This window comes from Syngnathoides biaculeatus, chromosome 2, assembly GCF_019802595.1.
Source record: "Syngnathoides biaculeatus isolate LvHL_M chromosome 2, ASM1980259v1, whole genome shotgun sequence".
Classification (NCBI taxonomy): Eukaryota; Metazoa; Chordata; class Actinopteri; order Syngnathiformes; family Syngnathidae; genus Syngnathoides; species Syngnathoides biaculeatus.
Window position 1 is genome coordinate 32,356,820 of NC_084641.1, and position 14,521 is coordinate 32,371,340.

Sequence of the window (14,521 nt, forward strand, 5' to 3'; positions counted from 1 at the left end):
AATAAGAGCTTTCTGTCTTTTACTGTAAAAGGTGATTATGAAATGTTGCTTTACTCTTGCTGAAGCTAACACTGAAACTGAAACAACAAATGGTGAAAGACTGGTCAAGTATTTATTTAGCATTTGGACAGACACTAACTGTATTTTCCTGAGTTTATGCATCGTGCCAGATTTGAACTTCTAACCATGGCTGGAGACGGGGGAAAAAAATTATTCTGTGCTGTAATTCTCTGATCCTATTCTGGTCTTTCAGCGACTAGCGAGCAACGACTAATTTGTAGGATTTTAATTAAATAGATGGCACACATAAAAGTCAGAATAGAATTAGCACAGTTGGTATATTCCCGATCATTGGAACAAGGAAGAGCAATGTATTCCAGCCATCTTTTGTCTGTCGCTTGACCTTACAATGTCACAACTGTGATAAAGCTGAATCGCATGTTGCTGTGGAGAGGAAGAGAGCAACAGGAAGGACACACGCATGCATAGAAAAGCAAAGAATGAAGACCAAAGCAGAGAGTGTCAGACAGAGATAGCAGAGGGGAGAGCAAATTAATTTGAACTTCATTATGAACATGATAGCATTCCTGCAAATGCAATAGATGCTGAAAAAAAATGTTGGAGCAGGATTAACAGCTAATTAATTCAATTACATTACTTACACTTATGCATAATGAAAGTTCACTTTAAATTCACAGTGGCATCTATTAAAATATGGGAGATGCATCGTTGACCCAGGGGCGATGATGTCATTATCATTTCTTATGGCATGAAGTGGAACAAGAGTACATGAGGAACTATTAGCTACTATCTGTAAATAATTAATATTGTGATTAGAACACTGTTGGACTGGAGCAAAAGGTGTCATCTTTTCGTGATTCTTGCAGAAACATTACAAGTCACGCATAATCCTTGTAAAACTTTGTATGTTCTCTGCTAAGCTTCTCATTTCAAAATAATTGTTCCCTCCGGAAATCATGCGGATTAATTCATTCAGGGGTCAAACTGTCATCCTTATTAAACCTTTATTAACCATACAGGCAGTTAAAATCCCAAACTGCCACACACTAAAATAGAGCTGTATCTCATAAAGTACCTTCTAAAGGGTTAACTACATGAGGAGTTTTTTGTTTGTGGCGTTCCTACGAGTGTTGCTGACAAGAGACTTGGTTTAAGGTCAAAGATGACTTGATGGAGGCCTTACCTCAAGGAGAAAGGAGAGTCATAGTCCGTCTGTGTAGGCCTGTCATTCTGTTTCTCTTTTCCACCGCTAGCCCACACTTGTCGAGGCGCAGGCCCTTGGCCTCCTTTCTGTATCTTTCTGATCTCTACCGCCTATGGAATCCAATGTTGACAGACAATCAGTGAGCAGCTGAATGCTAAAGAGGCCAGAGAGCATCTGTATGCCCTGTTTGGAGGTGATAAAAAGTAAGGCATCATCTGCATGGATGTGTGTTTAAGTTTGATACAGTATGTATATTGATTAAGAAACATTCAAATTCACACAATTCCAATTTAGAGTCTTCAGTAAACCTTGCATGCATGCTCCTGGAACATGGTGGAGAGAAAACCCACACAAGGACAGGAAGAGCAAACCAACTCCACATAGAAAGGACTGAGCTACGTTTCAAACACCCTGAACATTTTGCAGCCAATCGCACAGCACATCCAGACTAAACAAGTCACCATTCACACCGACAGGCATTGAGAGTGTTCAATGAACTTACCATGCTTGTTTTGAGGATGTGGGAGAAAAACCGGAGTATGCGACCAAAACAGGCACATGGAGAACATGGAAACTCCACACTGGTGAAGCTGGATTTGAACCTGGGTACTCGGACTTGTGAGGCAGATGTGCTAACCAATCACCGTGCCTTCTCCAAATTGTATCTGATTTTTAATTTAGAATGGGTTTCCACTGTGGACATACAAGTTATAATGTCCACCACGTAGTGAAGGGTTCCCAACGTTCGAATGTCAGCTAATGCACTGCTCGTTCTCCTTGTACTTGGGTGGGTTTTCTGTAGGTACTCCAGCTTCCTCCCACATTGCAAAATCATACGTTCATTTCATTGAAGACACTAAATTACCCATAGGTGTGAATGTGAGTATGAAGGGTTGTTTGTTTCCATCGTAAGGTCTTTTTGAGATAGGGTAATAATAATAATTAATCCTAGAATAATAATGAATCAAATTAATTATAATTAATTTATATTAATTAATCCCTCTGGAAGGCACAGTGAAGCAACTGGTTAGATGGTTGGCCTCGCAGTTCTGAGGACTGGGGTTCGATTCCCGACTCCGCATGTGTGGAGTTTGCATGTTCTCCTCGTGCCTGCATGGGTTTTCTCAAGGCACTCCAGTTTCCCCCAACATCTCAAAAACATCCATTAATTGGAAACTTTAAATTGCCTCTAGAAGTGATTGTTAGTGTGACTGTTGTTTGTTTCTATGTTCCCTGCAATTGGCTGTTAACCAGTTCATGGTGTACCCCGCCTCCTCCCCGAAGATAGCTGGGATAGGCTCCAGCACAACCCTTGTGAGGATGAGCGGCTCAGAAAATGGATAATCCCTCTACAGGAAGTCCTCTGAACCTATGTGACACGCTAGAGGGACTATGTCTCATAGGCCTGGGAATGCCTTACTGATCCCAATGGTGGATTTGGAGGAGATGGGTAGGTAGACATGGTGAAACGCGAGGCACCCTGCAATTTATTGTGCTTCCATCCATTGTTTTTTGTCACTTCTCTGACTCAAGTTTGTTGTTAGCTGGGGGTTGTCCCAGCTGACAACCATTCTCACTCACATTCACACTGCCACTGAGGGCGAACTGGTACCTCACTGACTGCACCAAAGTTAGGCCAATGTATCACCAGTGACTCAGTTTTATTTTGTGAGTGTATGTATGTGGGTGGGGGTGGCAGGGGAAATAAATCACGCAAGAGGTAAACACTGTGTATATATGTACATGTTTTATCAGAATGCTAATTCAGTTTGAATCTCACTTAACCCCAGATATGCGCACACCATAGTTTGGAAATCCCTCTGCATGAGAATGCGTGGCAAATCTAAAAGATCTCTGGTGAATTACATTGCGGTAATAAACCCCACGCAATACTACAATTGGGTAAAATTGCCCATCTAGAAACTGAAAGTATTCTGTATTGGAGTCCTGGTTCCCTCTCAGTTAACTCAGTGGGTGGGCAAATTTTGCAATACAATAATTGGCATGTCCAGATTTTGGGGAAGTGGATATTCTCAGGTGCCCAGGCCATGTCCTTATAGACTATTGTTTTGATTTCAACTCAAATTCTCCTAAATTCTACAGTCTTCTCTTAAATCCCTGCCTGCACCTAACGGCCAACCCAAGGAACTTATTTTAAAATGGCTCTCCTGCTGGCATAACTGCCATTCAAACCTAAAAGTAATCTCAGTTGACACGATCCAAATCAAGGAGTTACGAGCTACAAATGACAGACTGGTGGCTCTCGTCTGGTTGTAAAGAGAAAAGATTGAGATTTGGGAAGGTTAATGAGATTTTCACAAGGTGTCCATCTAGTGGCTTGAACTCAGATTAAATTGACACAGTGTGATTGAAATTAATTGACCTGTGAAATGAGTGTGTCCCTCAAACATGAAGGTTTGATGGATATTGCATATTGAGTTTGAGAGGGAAGATGGCATGGGTGCAAAAATGGAAAGAATTTGCATAGATTCCTGGGGTACGAGTACTATAAAAGGAATTGTCTGAGACACCTTATACTGTTTAGTGAAGAGGTAAATTATAAGATCCACAGCTTCTGATAATGTGTGTGCAGAATGGATGTAATAATAGAAGTGGTTTCATCGTGAGTGGCCACACGTCAAGCAACAAAATCATATAAACACTTCATCCTTGTCTCCATTCGTACAGGATGGAGGGGTGTTGTGCTGAGATGAGGCAAATGGACATGTGCTGAAGAGGTATCGCCCTTGCCAGCCTCTGACTTTGTACCGCATTGAAGATGAGGAAATGATGGATGTAAGATCTAATTTTAAACAGCCCACTTAAACACCAGCAGTCAGACAGAGAAGGTGAAAGACCGGTGTCTGGAAACACAGCTGGACCCGGCGGATAAGGCCGACGGATTCAGACCACTTACTCGAGTGTTTGTGTGTCCACACAGAAGCCATCTGTCTTGCATTTGAGGGGAGTTAGAGGGCGCTACCTAATGGGCAAGGATAGGGCTTAACCAGAGACGTCAAATAAATTTTTGTCGTGGACCAAAACATAGTTATGGTTTCTCTCGGAGTGCTGCTATGACTGGAAATAACATGTTGGATAACTAGTTATGAAATCAGAAGTCAGTGAAAAAGATTTGCTTTAGCAGGCAACATATAATTATGTTGCGGGCCAGATCTGGCCCCCGGACCATGGGTTTCACACCTATCTCATTATGCTGTAGTGCTTGGAAGAGTTTATATTCATTTTACTGTCCCATTAACCAATAAAAGGTGACATTGAATCACTTTGATAAAATACATAATTGTCAGAGTATGAGACGAGTATATACATTTTAATGTAATCCGTGTATAAAATATAAAAAGAAGATTAGATTACATTTGACTTAAAAATTAAATACAAGTGAACTGAAACTGAACTTTCTTACCTCCCTACATTTTGTTAGCATCAGTTAGGATCAATCTATTTATTTAACCTCTATGGTTTAAGCTATTCTACTTTTTAAAAGTAAAAGTTATATTATTCCTTATCAAAAGCCAAAATGAAACTAAAGAAACGTTTTGGTAAGTAATCGCTACGACTTAAGTATTTTGTAATGGAGCCTACTGCACCATCCCAGTTATTAATTTTTTTTAAATCTAAACTTTAATGGGATTAATTTGGAACCCATTTTCCTGTCAATACAGCATAAAAAACAAAATGAATAAAAGTGATGAATTAGCCTATGCAGTATAATTTACAATATATCCAATTCCTCTATTGTCATAGCCCTGCCGGTCCCTGCCCTGGCTGTGGCGGTTCCCGTCGTGGCACGCACCAGCAGCAATGAGTGGAGGCACACACCCACACCTCGTTCCAAGTAATCACGGCCCATACAAATAGGACCACACATACTTGGCCTTTGCCAGATCATTGCCTCATGCGTCGTTCCCACACTCTCCTGATTCCGTTCCTGCTCTCCCGTGTACCAACCCCAGCCTGCCTACTGTCCTACCTTTCATACCTGCAGACTTTATTTCTGCTGCTTCCGTGGACTCCCTGTTTGATTCTTGACACTGGACGGAATAAAGACGTTTCCCGAACCGCCTCTGCGTTTCCCAAGTTGTGCATTTCAGTCCAACCCGCGTTCTGGTCATGACAGAACGATCTGGCCATAACATGGACCCAGCCAACTGAGTTGTGATCCGTCAGCCCCTGCAGATCTAAGGTAGACATATCGCCGTGGAGGAAGCCGCTCTCCAGGTGACTAATCACTGGTTACAGGAGATATATGCTCGGCTGGACTCCTGGTTCACGTGCTACTGGCGCCAATCCGACGACAGCTCGTGCCGCTCCGAGTCCAAGTCCATCTAAGCCCGCTCCTCCACCTGTCGCTGACGCCCAGCAGACTGTGTATTCGCCACTCTCCCAGCCCAAATGGTTCTCTGGCAACTTGGGTAATATTAAGCCCTTTCTCGCCCAGTGTGATCCCCAGTTTGAGTTGCAGTCCTCCGCCTTTTCCACTGGCCGCTCCCGGATAGCCTTCGTGATCTCCCACCTGACAGGGAGGGCAGAAGCCTGCACAACAAGCGAATGGAGCCGCAATTCTGATACATGTCGCACCTGGGCTTCCTTTGTGGGAGCTATGACGCAGGTATTTCAATAAGCGTTCCCGCAACATGAGACGGTGGCTTCGATGATCTCGCTCCGGCAGGGGCAACGGAGAGTCGCAGAAAATGCAATTGAGCTCCGCATTCGAGCGGCAGAGAGGCGATGGAATGAAGGAGCATTCCTCGATGCGTTTTTCCAGGGGCTGTCACCCATGATTTAAGACCGCCTCGTCACAGTGGAACTGCCTACGAACCTGGACTCATTTATTGCCCTAACCTTGAGGATCGACCAGAGGCTTGCAATACAGGGACAGGTCGACTCGCTACAGGGGGACGCCCGACGGAACCTTGGACCACAGACCACTCTCCAACCGGGCCAGATTGATGGGATGGAGCCCATGCAAGTCGAGGGGGTCAACGGCTCCCCCGAGGAGTGGCAACAACGCCGGCGAGAGAGTCGATGTTACAATTGAGGACGGTTGGGCCACCTCGTGGCTCGTTGTCCAGTCAAGCCCGCATGACCCGCACTGAGGGTGACCACGACGGTGAGTACAAACTGCACCACGGGTGGTTTGACGCACAGGCGGGCGTTCATGTAGGGCTACGGCATTCATCGACTCCGGGTCAGGACCTCCTGAACCTGCAAGTTGTTGACTTATTGGGGTTGGGAACATTGAGGACGCAGCGTCTCCGGCGCACCTGTGCGGCTAATGGCATGATTTTGTACCGAATAACCCACCGCTCTCAGACTATGGACATGACATTTCCTGACACACACACACCGAACGCTTGAGTTTCCATGTCTTCGACTCCCAGTGACATAATTCTGGGGGAGCCCCTGGCTCAAGCAGCATAACCCCCTCATTGACTGGCCCTCCAGCCAAATCAAATCATGGGGCTCGAAATGTGGTTTCACGTGCCTCGCATCCCGTGAGAAAAGGGACCCGCCAGTCGCTCCGGTAGTACCGTGGGACTCGCAGCCGGAACCGGACTTGTCTCTAGTGCCTCCCTGCTATTCCGATTTGAAAGAAGTGTTCTCTGCAGCAAAGGCTAAGTCTCTTCCGCATCACTGGCTGTATGACTGTCCCATTGAATTGCTGCCCGGCACCTCATCCTGCAGGGGAGACTCTTCTCTGTTACAGGCCCAGACCACCAAGCCATGAGGGACTATGTGGAAGAGTCACTGGAGGCGGGTCCCATCTGACCCTTGTGTTCACCTGCCGGAGCTGGCTTCTTCTTTGTCAAAAAAAGGACACAACCCTCCACGCCCTTGCATCGACTGCCGGGGCCTGAACAACATCACAGTAAAGAACAGGTACCCACTTCGCCTAATCACCCAAATTTTTTTTTTTCACCAAATTGGATTTATGGAACGCATACCACGTAGTGCGCATTAGGGACGGGGATGAGTCAAAAAACACCTTTAACATGCCCACGGGCCACTAGGTGTACCTAGTGATGCCGTTTGGACTCACCAATGCACCAGTGGTATTCCAGAATTTCATAAATGATCTTCTGCACGAGATGCTTAATGTTTTCGTCTATCTCGACGACATTCTGATTTCTTCACCAGACGAGGATTACCATGTCGGGCACGTCTGTCCTGGCTGTGGCATAACCTATATGTCAAAGCAGAAAAATGAAAATTTCACCAAGCCTCTGTCTCATTCCTGGGTTTTGTCCTCGGATCCCGGCAAGATCGAGGCCGTCCTGCATTGGCTCACTCTAATGAACTGCAAAGAGGTGCAGAGATTCATTGGATTTGCTAACTTCTACCGCAAGTTTATTAGGAACTTCAGCACCATTGCAGCCCCCTTGCAGGCGCTCACCTATCCCCGCAATTCCTTTGAGTGGAATCCGGCCTGCCAGGTGGCCTTCAGCAAGCTGAAGGTCGGGTTCACGTTAGCCTGGATCCTCATTCTGCTTGACCCAAAGACAGTTTATCGTTGAGGTGGATGCATCGGACTCTGGGATAAGGGCAATCCTCTCCCAGAGGAGGCCCAAGGAGGAGCAACTAAACCCCTGTGCCTTTCTCTCCAAGAGGCTTACTCCGACTGAACGCAATTACAACGTCAGAGACCGTGTTTTGCTCGTAGTTAATGCGTGCTTGGTTTGCACAGCCAGTAGGGGAGCTAACGTCCACTGTCCATTCCCCGGCGTCCATGGTCCCACATCTCCCTGGATGGATTTTTTTGACTGGTCTCCCAAGTTCACAAGGTCCGTTCTTTCAGTCGTAGACCGGTTCTCTAAGATTTCCCATTTCATCCCGCTGCCAGAGATCCCCTCCGCCAAACAGACCGCCGACCTCTTGTTGGACAAGATATTCCAATACCACAGCTTTCCCACCGACGTGGTGTTGGATAGGGGTCACCAGTTTATTTCCCAATTTTGGAGAGAGTTTTGTTCACTTATAGGAGCCACGGCAAGCCTGACCACAGGCCTGCACCAGGAGTCCAATGGCCAGACCGAACGGGTCAATCAAGATTTGGAAACCGGTCTCCAATGCCTGGCTTCTTGTGACCACAGCACAGAAGGCAGCTCAGCTGGGTTGAGTACGCACATAACTCCCTCCCTTCAGCATCTACAGGTATGTCGCCCTTCCATGTAGTGCATGGCTACCCCCCTTCTCTCGTCCCATCTCTAGACGCCAACTCACCGGTGCCCTCAGCATTGGCCAAAATAAAATGTTGCAAGCGAACGTGGGAGCAAGCCAGAAGAATGCTGCTACGAATGGGACGCACCTACAAGGCCGCGGCAGACCATAAGAGGAGGAGGGCACTAGACTATAAAGTTGGACAGCATGTCTGGCTGTCGACAAGAGGCCTCCTGCTCCAGATGGAGTCCTGCAAGCTGGCTCCCAGATTCGTTGGACCTTTCCCTATCACTAAAGGGATTAACCCGGTCGCCGTATCTTTAAAGCTCCTGAGGTCGATGCGGGTCCACACGACCTTTCATGTGAGCTTGGTTAAGCCGGCTCGGCCTTCACCGTTGGTCCTACTTGCCGATTCCCCTCCTTCCCCCCCATGGTTGATGGAGGCCCGGTCTATGCTGTGCGCTGGCTCCTGTCGTCCTGCTGTTGGGGAAGAGGATTCCAGTACGTGGTGGACTGGGAGGGCTACAGTCCTGAGGAACGATCTTGGATCCCGTCCCAGTTCGTGGTCAATCCCGACCTAATCAAAGACTTACACACCTCCGACCCCGACGCACCTGGGCCATCTGTGGCCGGCCGTTAATGGGGGGGGGGGGGGGTTACTGTCATGGGCCTTGCTGGTGCCCTGTCCTGGCTGTGCCTGTCCCCGACGCGGCACGCACTGGGAGCAATCATTCCAAGTAATCACGGCCTGTACATATAGGACCACACGTACGGTCTGGCCTTTGCCAGATCATTGCCATTGCTTGTTCTCGCACTCTCCTGATTCTGTTCCTGCTCTCCAGTTTACCGACCACTGCCTGGCTTTCATGCCTGCCGACTATATTACTGCTGCTTCGGTGGAGGGCCTGTTTGATTCTCGACACTGGATTGAATAAAGACGTTTCCCGAACCGCCTCTGCGTCTCCCGCGTTGTGCATTTGGGTCCAAGACCGTGTTCTGGTCATGACATCTGTTAAAATTTTAAGTTTGCTGTGGTTTTCTCAAAGTACAGAAGGCTTTTTGGACCATATGAATAAATGAAAAATTACCACATTGTTACAGATTCAACCTATCTTAATTTACTAGATTTATTACAAGCTGCCTTTAAGACCAAAAGGCTTTGAGAAAAAGGAATAGTCTATTTATATTCCGTTCTACTATGACCTGATGACCTTTAGACAAGACATGTCATATCTGTTTAATTTTCCTTTAATTTAAATTTTAGAATGGTATGCACTCGTGGGTATTAAAATTAGATGAATTTCCTTCAAAATGGAGCAATAATAACTTTTCTCTGTCAGGTAGTTATATGAAAGACTAAATCAGGGGGGAAACTGAGGTGGCACTCATATTTTAAATTGAAAAAATAATACTATACGTCATTCATATTGCAAAATGAACTTAAATCTACATTTATTGGAACAAATACATCAATATGCTGTCTGGAAACAACCTTTTCGGTTACATAGATCCCCAATGCAGTGTTATTTTTTAAACTTATATATATATATATATATATATATATATATATATATATATATATATAACTTATTTATATATATAATTTTATAACTTATTTATCAAACTTAGTAAAAATAAATAATCACATCAGGATCAGCTTTCTTGATCAAATATGTGACAACACAAAAGCAATTTGTCTCCAGTAGTTGGAGCCGCTCTAGTACGACATGCATATTGAGAACGAAAACAATGGACAGTCAATTGACAGGGAACTTTTATTTGTTTGTTTTTTCTTATAAAATCTCACAGTTGTGCAAAGGATGCCGTCTTTAAGCATTGAAAGCAGTTGGAATGCCCATTAGAGCGACAGTCCAGTGCAATGACCATCGTGAAAAGGGCGCCAGGACTTCAAGGAATGTATCCAGTTTGAAGTGACGAGTCGTGCGATAGTGTAGCTCGCGCATATAATGCTAATACTGATCGGCCCAGCAGGGTGAGACAACAACAGCTCGAGGCAGAAAACTGGCAGCATGTTGCAGTTGAATTGTGAGTTACCTGTTCAAGAATTCAATAACTTAATTGCAAGAGGAAAGAAGCTGTTGGAATGCTTGCTAACCTTGGTTTGCATTGATCAGTAGCGCCTAACCGATGGAAGGAGCTGGATGAGCATGCATGCAATCTTACAATGCACCTTTAGACCAAATTCCCAGAAGACTATTTTCTGGTTGAAGCACATACAGACTTCACTGACCTGTAGTGAACTAGCTGGATGCACGATTTAGTGCGCAAACAAATATGGTGCCATATGTTTTGATTCAAAATCCTGCCTCACTAATTTGAGTCCTAATATGACCTCCGACAAACTTCCAGTATCTCACAGTCAGTTTGCAAAGTAAAGTTATTTGGGAGCCCGAATAAATTAGCAACATACTTTTTCTGTTTCCCATGAGATAACAATGTTTAAACATAATATTAAAATTAGTCATAATTACTGATATTACCAATGATATTTCGGGGATAATGAGATGGAGCTGAGCCCCAAGTAAATGGGATCAAAATGCTGTTGTTATGCATCATTGTTCAATTAAAAATATCACACAGAGTTGAATGCGACAATTTAAGGGCAAGTGTAGATGCAGGTTAAAATGTGAATACAAATGTTTTCGACAACTACGATGTGAGTTGTGTTGTTAGGAGGCGTTTCCTAACTCATCCTGATGATGATTCATTGCTGGCTGGCTATGACGATTAAATCACTGCGCAGAAGGCGAGGTAGCATTACTACTTTATAAGGGTGTTGGCATGGTAACCAATATCTGCAACACTCTCTGTCTCACACAATTTCTTCTACTTCTTTTTTTTGGCCTTTTGCCTCTTTTTTCTTACTTTGCATGCAGAAAGGGTCTGAAGTGAAGCGCCAGCCTGAGTGCATGTAATTAATCTCAATGAATACAGCTACACAGAGAGCTGTATTTTCATGAATTTCTCAGTTATTTTGTGCAGAAAAAAAATTAAAAAGCACATATTTGTGAGAGCTCTCTCCCAGTATGAATGAAGCCACTTTTCACGAGAATTCGGCCAGGTTTCATTCAAATTCACTAGCTCAGTTTTAATTTTTAGTCATCGTTGCATAGCACTACACAAAAAAATAATTTCATTTCAAATTAAATGATTCATTGCCCAAATTGCTTTGAAATGATAAATATTAGCAAGCATTTTTGGTTGCTAATATCTTTCACAAGTGTGAAAACAAAATTGCAACCAACCACAAAACTGTTGACAGATTGTATTGGAGATCCAGTGGTTAAGAAAAATATGTATGTGTGAATGTAGTGGACTCAGATATTTTGGTTATCCAATTTCATATTTCAATTTCCTCACAATATAACTTTATTCTCTTTAAATTTTGACTGTTAGCCCTAGTTTTACATTCTTGAGAATACATCCTGATTTTGTTCAAGAAACTATCTGTATTGACATTTACCATAAATCCATTAACGTTCTGTAACGCTTATCGTATTCAGACAACTCCATCAGTTACTATCAAGACTATTTTTTAGTTATTGTGACTGTTTTGTCGTTATATTACAAGTGTTCTCCAGAAATGATTTTCCTCCCATTTTTTAATGCTTGTCCTCATTAGGGTGAGCTAGAGCCTAGCCCAATGGGAAATGTTGGACACCTTACAATGGTCACCAATCAATAGCAGGGCACTTATAGACGTAACAAACATTCATACTCACACTCACACAGATGGACAATTTAGTTTTCCATGAACCCGGACAAAAGCATACAAACACGGGAGAAAATGCCAAATTCAGTGCCAAGATTCGTACCCCAAACCTTGGAACCGAGGCAGGCCCGCTATCAACAACTCCACAGTCCTGCTCATGACTGTTTACTCCTAACAAAAAAAAAAAAAAAGAATCAAATAAAACCTCATTTAAAGGCCCCTGACTGGTTCTTTTAGGCAGCCGGCAATTCACTTTACGTACTTGTCATGCGAGCAGGTGAACTCCTGCTGAAATTATGATTCTTAACGGTGGAGGATCATGAGAAATGGTGGACGGGATGAAGGCAGGCTGCGTGGGCAACGATGCATCATGGACAATAGGATTGAGACCAGACCGTCACTATCACTGCATTATAATGCCTCCTCAGCTCAAGATTCTGTCTAAATACAGGTCATCATTTATCCTCCGTGGAACCAATGAAATGACACACACACACGTTAATCAACCCACATTCCAGGAGCTGACACGATCACACAAGTGATTGAGTAATGAAAAGATTTTCCCCTCAAGTGCTTTTCAATTCACATTAAGGGGGCTATTGTTTTACCTCGGTACAAAATGACTATGGCGATATCAACGTATTCTACATGGACATTTCCATTCCGTGAGTAAAAACCAGTCCCGCTTTTTCAACGATAGCAGACTCCTGATGAGACTTGGTTCAAGGTTAGTGGGAACTGATCATTGCTGATGTCACTGACAGGCGATCACTCAATGCTTAAAGAACTTCACTATTATTTTCTGCCGCTTCATGAGATGATCTCACTGAGATTTGCTGAGGTCATAAATGATTCTAGCTAAGGAGTGTATTTTTTGAATATGGAGGTCACTCCAGATCTTCTTCTTCTATCGAGTGTTTGTGGTTTGTCTAGTCCAGTTTATTGTTTAAGTGAACACGAAGGAACTTAAATGAGCCCACTGTCTCAGTGCCCAAGCCCAGGATGTTCACCGGCATGTGTGGCAAAGGAAATCAACTAAATCCTCTTTGGTCTTTGTGGTGTTTAAAAGCAGCAGATGGCTATGTTCATGGTTGAAAAACAAAAGATTTTTTGCACACGACTATAAGGTGCTGAAAGTCCAATCAAAGTCGATTCACTGATGAAAACTTGGACATTTTTTCTGCACAATACAGTACAGCAGTCCCCCACTATTGATGCGTATGAACTAGTTTCACATAAAGATATTTTTTGACAGAGGAACACAAAAAAAAGTTTAAAATAAAACTCACTGTTACACTAATGGTAGTTGTATAGTCCTTCACATTTTGTGTAACAATTGATTTTGCGTTTCAATGCATAATATGTTCTAAGGCAATCCATCATAGGCAGACTAAAAACAAATTTAAGCATTACTCAATTTTAAGTGGGCTTTTTTTTAACCATAGATTTTAGTAAGGTGTGATTTTTACAAGAAAAAAAAACAACAATCCACATGCTTGTGGCACCCATACATCTGTATAACTGTATACAGATAGTGAAATACTGGACAACTGTCACGTTGTTTGTGTGATGCCTCACTTCTATGATGAATAAACTTCTCGCAAGTCCACTGATGCGGTCTGTGACATGATGACAACAAGTCTAATATTTTGACAACAAAGATGGAGTTCCACATTGCAGTGTTTGGGGAACTGGTGTTCCACAAGGCAAAAATGTACTGGACATTCTTAATGAGCTGGTCTACACACTCCCTAAGCACTCTGTAATTGATGGTATCTGGTACTGCAGCTTTGCTGTTTTTTTTTTTTTTTTTTGTCTGTCTGACCTCCTTCCTTAACCTGACCTAACCAAGTTAACAGTTTGGTGGTCAACTGAGGTCTAGACAAATGCTTCAGCTTTCTGAATACAATTTAAAAATCAATACTTGTGATTACAAATGCTCAAGTGGAAGCATTGAAAGTCCTCATCATGAGTTTGCCCCCACATAAGCGAGCCACTTCAGGGAGCTATCATTTCAAAAAGGGCAGTGGCCAAACAAGATGCTCAGTGAATCTCTATTCCTGTTACCATGGCAACCTGTCCACTGCAGCTCGTGCGCTGGTGCATCTTCGTTTGCGTCTGTGTGCATATGCCAGGCATTAATGATGACTTAAATCTTCATCACATTCATCCATAAAACCGGAAGGAAGTAGAGTACGTATATATGATCGGTTGATCAATGCTGGCACCATACGGGAAAGTCACTCTGCACTCATAGTTTTATCCTTCCATTTTCTCATCCTCACAACAGTCACGGGAGTGCTGGAGCCTATCCCAGCTGTCATCGGGCAGGAGGCGGGGTAGACCCTTAACTAGTTGCCAGCCAATTCCAGGGCACATGGAGA